Raw genomic sequence first — 9,934 nt, forward strand, 5'->3', positions numbered from 1 at the left:
GTCGTGAATACTCACAATGCTTCAAGTAGCTACAATTGGTGCCTCGAAATACACCAACGCCTTACTACCAAGATCCTACCACATCAAACACATGCTAGTGAGTTTCTATGTCAAAATCTAATGCTAATATACTAAATTCTACATATAGAGAAATGCCAATTTTTTGTTCTAATATTGGTTTTATATTGAATGAGTAACAATTGTTCTGAAATGGTGATATTTTATAACTCATGTGATTAAGATAATTTTGGATATTATTTTTCAGATTTTTGTAATATTAATTGAGGGTATTTCAACACATTTAAATGTGTTTTAAACTCCTAAAATCCAAAAATATTATCAAACAGTTTCCAAAATTCATCAAATTTTACATTTTCGTTCCAATTACAGTAGAGGTCTTCCAGAATATTTCTCTTGAATTTTGGATGTTATTATTTATTTTTCCAAATTTCAAAGCCTTCATACCAACATAAATTTGTGAAAAATAGTATCCAGATGATAAAAATTCCGAAAATTTTTATAATACTGCCATTAAACATACTTAAACTGGGAAAAATATAAAAATGAGTTTCTAAACAGTTTAACACTATTTTATGATTTTTGTGCATTTATTATAACAAAAATGGAAATAAATAGAAGACAGTGTCCAAAATTTCCCAAACTTTTTGTAAAACTGTTATTATGCATATAGAAACTATGAATAATATAAAAGACATTTTTAAAAATCCTTTTTGCTATTTTCTTTGTTTTATTCTCTTGAATAATCAATAATTGGTGAATAATTATCAAACAGTTAAAGTAAATTACCAATATTTTTGTAAACTTCATTTACAGTGTACATAATATGAGAAAAATACCAATGGTGTTTTTATATAATTTAATCTGATTTTGTGGATTTAAGTGTATTTATCTTAGAAAATAGAAGAAAAATAGCATACTAAATAGAAAAATCATCCAAATTTTTATTTAGAGTTATAATATATTATAAGATCGTCTGGTGAATTTTCATGAATTTTGGATGAGTAGAACTATTTTTACCATTATTTGTCCATTATAAATAGAAAAATAAGGGAAAAACAGGTATGTATTATGAAAAATTCTGAAAATATTTTCTGAGTATTCCACATGAGGTAGGATCTGCGAAAAATCTTAGATAGTCTTTTCACATTCCTTAAAGTGGTTTTATGATTTATTTGAATTAAACAAAAAGAAAATTCAAAATCATACCAAACAGTAACCAAAATCGATGAAACTCGGTGAGATGACATAATTTACTTTAGGGGTCATCAACGAACTTACATAGAATATATAGACCTCATAAAGTATTTTGAATGATTTATGGCCTTGTTTTCTTGTAACAATTATAATAAATTAAAGAAATGATAAAAAACTCTTGGGATTTTCCAGATCCTCATATCATCTTACTGGGAATCTGAGGAAATTTTATTTCGAATAGAAAAGGACATCTAGAATTTTTTATAAATAAAATCATTTACATGCACTAATAACAGTGCACTTTGATCATCAAGCTCTTTAACTTGATGTTCATCACATGCATCATGGTTTGAAGACCATGCATGGACATATTTTGTTCATAGTGATGTTTTCAAAGGAAAAACTTGAATGAATAAGGTAGATGAACCTTTAAAACTTGTAAAAATTCATATTTTAAGGTTTGACATAGGTTTTGGTCCTTGGATTTCACCATTAAACAACATGCATGTTATTTTTAGGTGAAAACCTACCACCGTCATCATCAAACTCGAATTTCATGGATATGTTCATGTATGTTCATAAAGAATGGTGTAAAAGAAGGAGAAGTGCAAGAAAATCCTTTAAAACAAGAAGGAAAGTAAAGGAAGATGAATGATTTTTCATGATTACCTTGAAGAACAACCCTAGAAGATGAATATTTGAAGGTTGAGAGATGTTCTTGGCTGTAGAATTTCGTGGCTTTGAGAGAGAAAGAGTGTGTTTGAGTGTGGTAAAGAGTGGAGTGTGAGAGAGAGAGTGTGAAGAGAAGTTGGAGTGTAAGAGAAGATAAAATGATTGAGATTTTGAGGGAAAAGAGGTGTCTTGGAGAGGGTGGACGAATTTGTAAGTGAGAGAGGCTCCCCCTCTCTTAAAATTAATTTTATAAACTTCTTATTTCAATCATTATATAAACTTCTAAGTTTTATAAAAATGCCCCTTTATTTAAATCTTGCTACATTAAAAATCATAGTTTTTAGCTCATAAAATATGATTAATGTTATAATTAAATATTTATATCTTTGATTATATCCTCTAATTTAATTATTTAAAGTTGATATAATGAGGTTCATAACAAAGCTTATAGAGTTTTTAGGTTTTAAAGTTTATAAATTTGGATTTTTGGGATCTTTAGGGTTTTTGGAACATTGTTTGATAGTCACCATCATATTGAAATGAAATTAGAAGGTTTTAATTTATTTTTAGGGTTTTATACCCTTTTTCAATTGTAGCAAATGTTTGGTGTTCGTTCTAATTCGAGCATTGGCATTTCCTACAGTAGCTAGACAACTTACTAAAATCGTAAGAGTCAAGTATATTAGTCCTAGATTTTTGTTGGATCCTAGTTTCTACAAGATTATGACCTAATTTATACTACTAGCCTATAACATGATGTGAATATATGGTTTATAAAAAGATGCATGAGTCCGAGAATGTCCTGATTTTGACAGTTGTCACAGTATCCCCTACTCAAAAAGAATTTCGTCCCGAAATTCAATTTACGTCATCATTTGTCATCGCATGTGTCACACCCCAAAACCACGAACGACGGAAACGTTCAGGGGTGGAGGACGTCGTGTACAGTATCACAATAGTGTAATATAATAAACAAGCAACAACATCATTCATTGCATTATAAGTAAAGTTTAATACATATGTGTTCTTTCATTGTAATAAGACACCAAAAATATACAATCAAAATAAAATACAAGACTTGTCTGCTCCGTCTTCTCAAAACCTGGCCATCGTACCTGTCTACTGTTGACCTGAGAATACAAGTTATTTTGAAAGAGAGTATCAGCTTTAAAGCTGGTGAATTCATAAGTATTTAAGTGTCATTGTCTTGCTTATGAAAATATGTTATGAAGGCCATGTAAACCTTTAAATGAAAATGTTGATGTAAGTATGAAAAACCCTAGAAAATCCCTTATTTTCTATAAGTATGAAGTGTAGTCTTCTACCAAGACCCGAATGTTTTGTTATGACTATGTAGTCTTCTACCAAGACCCGAATGTTCTATAAGTATGAAGTGTAGTCTTCTACCAAGACCCGAATGTTCTATAAGTATGAAGTGTAGTCTTTTACCAAGACCCGAATGTTTTGTTATGACTATGTAGTCTTCTACCAAGACCCGAATGTTTTGTAAGTAATATGATAACTTTTCCTTTCTATTGACTAGTACGTGAGTACTTAGTCTAACTCCTCGTTTATGTGAAAGTATCACAAAATAAAGTAAACAGGAAAAATATAATCATGTAAGTGTTATTGTCTTGGGTTACCAGGACAAACACAACATCGCCGAAGCGAAAGATAGACCCTATGGACATCCGAAGAGTGTCCCCTCATCATCTGTAGCGGCAGCAGGGTGGAGGGAGGGTTAGTCCCAACATCAATCTCCTAATATCGATCGTTAACCTAATGATCCTCCGAAGATTCACATCTCATCCACTATTGCAACAGTTGGACAGAGGGATGGTTAGTCCCGTCACTGACTACTAAGTAAGTAACAACCTTAAACATCCGTAGACATTCATCGACCACTGGTGCTAATCAGTGGGGTTCGGAATGGTAAGTCCCGCCGAATCATCCCATTGAACTGGGACAGGAAAGATAATTTACACAGTAATTACTAATAAATCATCCTCGTAGTTCTAAGTACAAGTATCCAGGTAAGTAAATACAGGACAATGCACCTAAGTAACAGTGTTCCTATATGGTATTCATGTAATGTGTTCATGTAAGCGTGATCATGTATCATGTAAGTATATGTAAACGTACTCAGATATCATGTAATCAACTGTAAATGTACTCATGTATTAGGTAATGTACTGGTATAGACTCATGAATGAACTGACTCTTGTGTGATTCCTTGTAATAGGAATAATGTTTTGTTTCTTCTAACTATCCCTATGATAATTAACTAGAAAGTAAGTGGTTGTTCAAGTAGATTTATGCACCCTCGATACACCAGGGTGTGGGAAACTGAACGAAGGATGAAAACTATAATCTCTAACATATAAATGAACATATGCGCATAAGTATAGTTTGATTCAAGAAGGTAAAATAATGGTTTTGCAAGATATCTAGGAGTTTTGAACAATAATTAAGAGTGACGTGATGTCATTTTAATAAACATTTCAAAACTAATACTTTCGTTATCAAAGTATTTTAAGATAGAAAACCATTTCATGTGACACCTTTTGAAATATGTGAAATCTACTGAGTGAAAACACAGTTATAAAATACATAAGATTGATTTAATAACATACTGTTTTCTACTTGTATTCCCCCCTATTAAAGCATTTAAAATTATTTAAAACATTGATTAAGGGGTATGAACTCACCTGTAGTTGGTGATTGGGATGAACTGAACGATATAGGATGGCTAGGTGTCAAGCGAGGACTTGTACACACACTACGATCCTAATGAACATATAATCACACATATATGCACTCAATTAGTCTCAAATCACTAATTGATAATGTTAAGACATCCTAGACATAATAAACACTTTATATAAGTGTTTTAAGCCCTAAGGATTGCATCTAAGCTATTGTGGGACAAGATACTTGTGTTTAGGGTTCCAAAGGACCCCATATATGAGTTTACTCCTCATATACTAACACACATAGAGTTTACGGTTGTAAACTCTTGAGTTTACAGCGGTAAACTCCCAACCATGGGTGTTTTGTGTGTTTTGAAGTTCCAAATGATTCCTAGAATTATTCCAACTTGGTGGTTAAATTCTTGGAAGGGTTTAAGGTCTAGAAACACTCCAATTAAGAGTTTACGGCCCCAAGGCCATTTCCCTTGGAGTTTACGGTTGTAAAATCTCTTGGGGTGTTGTTTTTGTTGTTTTCAAGCCTCATGCATAAGTGGGATAATTTCTAGGCATGTGTTTAAAGCTAATGAGGACTCTAGGCACACTTTGGTGCCATTGTTTGGTGTTTACGGCCTAGGAGCATTAACAAGGCCGTAAACTCACTTCAAGAGGTGATTTTGATGTGGTTTTGTCCTTCCATTAAGTGGGAAACAATTCCATGTAAAGGTCTAGGACTTTAGGTGTCTTAAAAACACCCTTTGGTCCATTTCTATGGAGTTTACGGCCTAAGATACACTTGGGCCATAAACTCTCATTTGTTTGTGTTCTTTGATTGTTTTCTTGTCCTTAATACACCTACAATTGAGTCTAAGGCAGTAGCATAACACAAGGAACAATCTAGGCTCGGTTTCAGGAGTTTATCGCCCAAGAACACCTTGGGGAGTAAACTCCTAGATCTAGTGATTTAGCCTTCTAAATCATGTTATTAACACATATAAAGCTTTCTAACACTACTAGAAAGAGGTACTCACAATTTGGGATAAAAACCCGAAGATCCGTGAGAGAGAAAATGGCTTTTCTCTAGTTGGAAATGTGAATAATGAATGAATTTGGTTCAGAATTCTATTTATAGTCTTGAGATATTTTTGGCAGAAAATATTTTTATTCCTGTAATGATCTCTAATATAATAGAGTGTTGGAATAACAGTGTTGCACAAAACCCTAGTGCACCCACTCTCCTGATATTTCCTGAAGTGTAAACCCTGAATTACTCAAACTTACGCGAAAAGTCTGAAAATTAACTGTGACTGCTATAACTTCTATTGAAGTGATATAGTTTATAAAGAATGGAAATTTCGGGTTGTCACAGCATGGAAAAAAGTTGTGGATATTTTTCCTTCATGAAGTCCTCAGGCTCCTAGGTGTAATCTGGCCCGCGTTTCGAGTTCCATCAAACTTTTACAATCAGAATCTTACTCTCCTTGAGTTGTTTCACCTCTCCGTCAAGGATTTCTATTGGCTCTTCAACGAAATTCAGCTTATCATTGATCTTGATTTCCTCCAGAGGTACTATCAATGCTTTGTCGGCTAAACATTTCTTACGATTGCAGACGTGGAATGTGTCGTGAATGGTGTTTAACTCTTGGGGTAATTGGAGTTTTCCCACTTCTTGATTGCCTCAATCTTAGCTGGATCTACATGAATTCCTTTTTCGCCGACCACATGACCAAGGAAATGTACTTCCCGAATCCAAAATTCACACTTAGTGAACTTGGCATACAATTTCTGCTCCTTCAATAGCTCCAACACTAGCATCAGATGCCGTTTGTTATCTTATTTGGTTTGCAAGTAAACAAGTATGTCATCAATAAATACGATTACAAACTTGTCCAAGTATGGTCTATAGACCGTGTTCATCAAATCCATTAAAACAGCTGGTGCGTTCGTTAGTCCAAAAGGCATGACTAAGAACTCATAATGTCCATAACGGGTTCTAAACGCTGTTTTATGAATGTCTTCTTCGCCAACTCTTAGTTGATGATATCTTGATCGGAGGTCGATCTTTGAAAAGTATGAAGTGCCCCGCAACTAATCGAACAAGTCATCAATTCGAGGAAGAGGATATCGATTCTTGATTGTCAACTTGTTCAGTTCTCAGTAATCAATACACATTTGGAATGACCCGTCTTTCCTTTTGACTAACAACACCGGGGCTCCCCAAGGTGAAGAACTTGGTCATATAAACCCCCTTTGTAGAAGTTCTTGTAGTTGCCCGGACAATTCTTGCATCTCGGATGGCGCGAGGCGATATGGTGCTTTTGCTACTGGTGCCGCTCCGGGAATTAAGTTGATCCGAAATTCGACTTGTCTGTGTGGGGGTAGACCGGGTAATTCCTCCGGGAACACTTCGGTATAGTCTTGAACCACCGGGATCTCTTTGATTTGCTTAGCTTCAGGTTCTCTTTCTACCACATCGCTCATGAATGCAATACGATCCTTCTTCAGGTACTTGTGAATCTTCATGCTTGACATAATTTTTAAACTTCTTCCTGGCTTCTCACCGTGTATGATAAGGGTTTCTTCATTGAGGAGAGGTACCCTAATGACTTTCTCATAACAACCAATATCCGCTCTATTCTTGGATAACCAATCTATTCCTACTATTACATCAAAACTACCTAGCTCTATGGGAATTAGGTCAATGCTAAGGATTTTATCAGCTAAGTTCAAAGTACAAGATGAAATTATTTCATTAGCCCTAATTTCATACCCATCAGCAAGTTCAATAGCATAAGTATTCCTCGTCTTTCTCGATTTCAAGTCAATTAATGGTCTAAATGCTAAAGAAACGAAACTCTTATCTACTCCCGCATCGAATATTACAGATACAAAGTGGTTGTTTAGGAGGAACGTACCTGTAATCACTTCTGGGTTTTCACGAGCTTCTTCTGCACCAATCACAAAGGCTACACCTCTCGGGCACCTTGATTTTGTTGGAAATTTTGCCTAGCTTGGTCTTGTCCGTTGTTACCAGGCTATCACACCCCTGAACCAGACGGCGGAAATGTCCGAGGGCTCGCGTGACACAAATTGAATAGCATCACAATGATTATACATGAAACATAACATAAACTTCACCATGCATTAATACATTACAACTGGCATTGTTCACATCAAGTACATTGTTTAAACATTACATAATCATAACATAAATTGTTTGGTAGTTTTCAAAAGCATAACACCCTAACATACTTGGTATCACTCCTCAACTTATCTGTTACCTGAGAATACAAGTTATTTTGAAAAACATCAACATATGGAATGTTGGTGAGTTCATAAGCAGGGTTGTTTTGAAAATGTTTTGTGTAGGTTATAAAACCCAGAAAATCCGATATTTTATGAAAAGACAATTATTTATACCAAAGTGTGAAGATCCATAGGTTTATGCATGAATGATTTCAAGGCGTGTATAAATGAGAAGTTTGCATTATAGTTATTGAAAAGTACAAATGAATGGTGTTGATTTCCTCGAAAAACCGGATGTTTTCCGATCATAATATAATTTAATTTGTTTTTTTTTCAAATTGTTATACCATCACAACGAATGATTTTGATTTTCCTTGATTACTCGGATAGTATTGGATTTATTTATGTGAGTCGTTATAACCATGCATGATAATGACTAGTTCGTCTGTCTTGGCATTCTAGCGAACGCCAGAATTGATCTTAAGATTTTGCCATTCCTAGACTGGCCGAGTCTAACTGTAGCGAACAACTAAGGTGTGGGGGAGTCACCCCCGTATAGATCTATACACAAACTCTTGCTCTCCCTCAAGGAGACTTTGATTATAACTACAGACTACAAACGACCCATAAAGGTGCCGCCCGTTATTACTCACTGAATCCAAAATGAATTTGATTACCATTGATTAACGACCTGTATATGTTTATTGAATTGAAGGTAAGCCTAACAAACGAGGAGAAGAGGATTACAAGGTCCTGCTAATACCGTGTATCATTTAAGGCTATTGGGTATATGAAGGACACGTGGGCCCATTTCGCATTTGATTTATTTGGACCTTACTAGCAATGCTAATGGGCCACTGAGGCCCAATAGCACATGAAAGCCATTGAGGGTCCCTTAAGCATGTAATTGCGTCACAGGAGGCCCAATAAACATTTATTATTATCATTGGGCCCTAAAGTTATGGTAATGGGTCACGAAGGCCCAATAAGCATGATTAGAAACTTTCAAGCCCAAAGATTTGAATATTTACTTGTTTTAGGTATTGTATAATTGTCAGAAAGATTGATTGAATGATTGTTAGATTTGTAACGGCACGAGGCCGGTCGGTTGTTTATAACGATATTTGGAATTATATGTATATTCATCTTTCTATTTTCATAAGTTGTAATTTGGTGTTTTTGACCCAATATCTTAATAATAAAATAACTGACTCAAAATATTGGTTTGACCTTTTCAGCCCTTCTTTAATAAAAATGACAATTTTAGTCCCTTATTTTTAAAAAGAGACATTTTAGGCCCTTAAACCATTTTCTTGACATTTTTGACCCATACACTTGTTTAAGTGATGTTTTTAGCTCAAAATTTACTCTTTGGCATTTTCAGCCCCCCCCCCCTAGTAAAGAGTATTTCAGTTAAAGTCCAAACTTTTCACAACTTTTACAATTTTGGCCCAAATTTCGAAATTCTTACATTTTTTATCATTTTTGGAAAAATATCATTTTTAACCCCTGTAACAGTTTTTTACCCTTTTTACCCTCTGTTTTGAGAAATTCACCATTTCAATCCCTTGAAAACAATATTTTCGCAATCTTTGGGTCTATGGGCCGAAAAGCCCAAAAATTGGCCCATTAGGCTACAAATTACATTTCTAGTCCTTTAAAGAGTATAATATTCATAAGAACATTTATTTTTACTGTTTTGACTCTTTTGGTCTTTAAGAAAACCGTGAATGACAACTTTCATCCCAACTTTTGTTTATTTGACAAATATAGCCCAAAAATGGGTTTTATGTTGGAGTATGTTTATTATCACCTTAGAGGGTAATTTTTCTTGACTTGTTTAGTGTAACATATCTTACATCATGTTTATCTTCCTCCTAGAGCCATAGATCTCGACATTTCTTTCATTTTTTGTTACATATTTACCACATAATCACATGAAATCACACATAACATACACATACACATAGATCTACACATTTTACCTATATTCTCCCCCATAAAACTTATGAAAACTGAAAAGAGAGGGGTATGAACTCACCTTTTCTTGTTGATCACGGTTTTGAAGAAGAAATGGAAGAAAGTGGGGTAATTTTCGGCCCTAGCAACACTTT

Source organism: Lactuca sativa, chromosome 5 (assembly GCF_002870075.4).
Source record: "Lactuca sativa cultivar Salinas chromosome 5, Lsat_Salinas_v11, whole genome shotgun sequence".
NCBI classification, from domain to species: domain Eukaryota; kingdom Viridiplantae; phylum Streptophyta; class Magnoliopsida; order Asterales; family Asteraceae; genus Lactuca; species Lactuca sativa.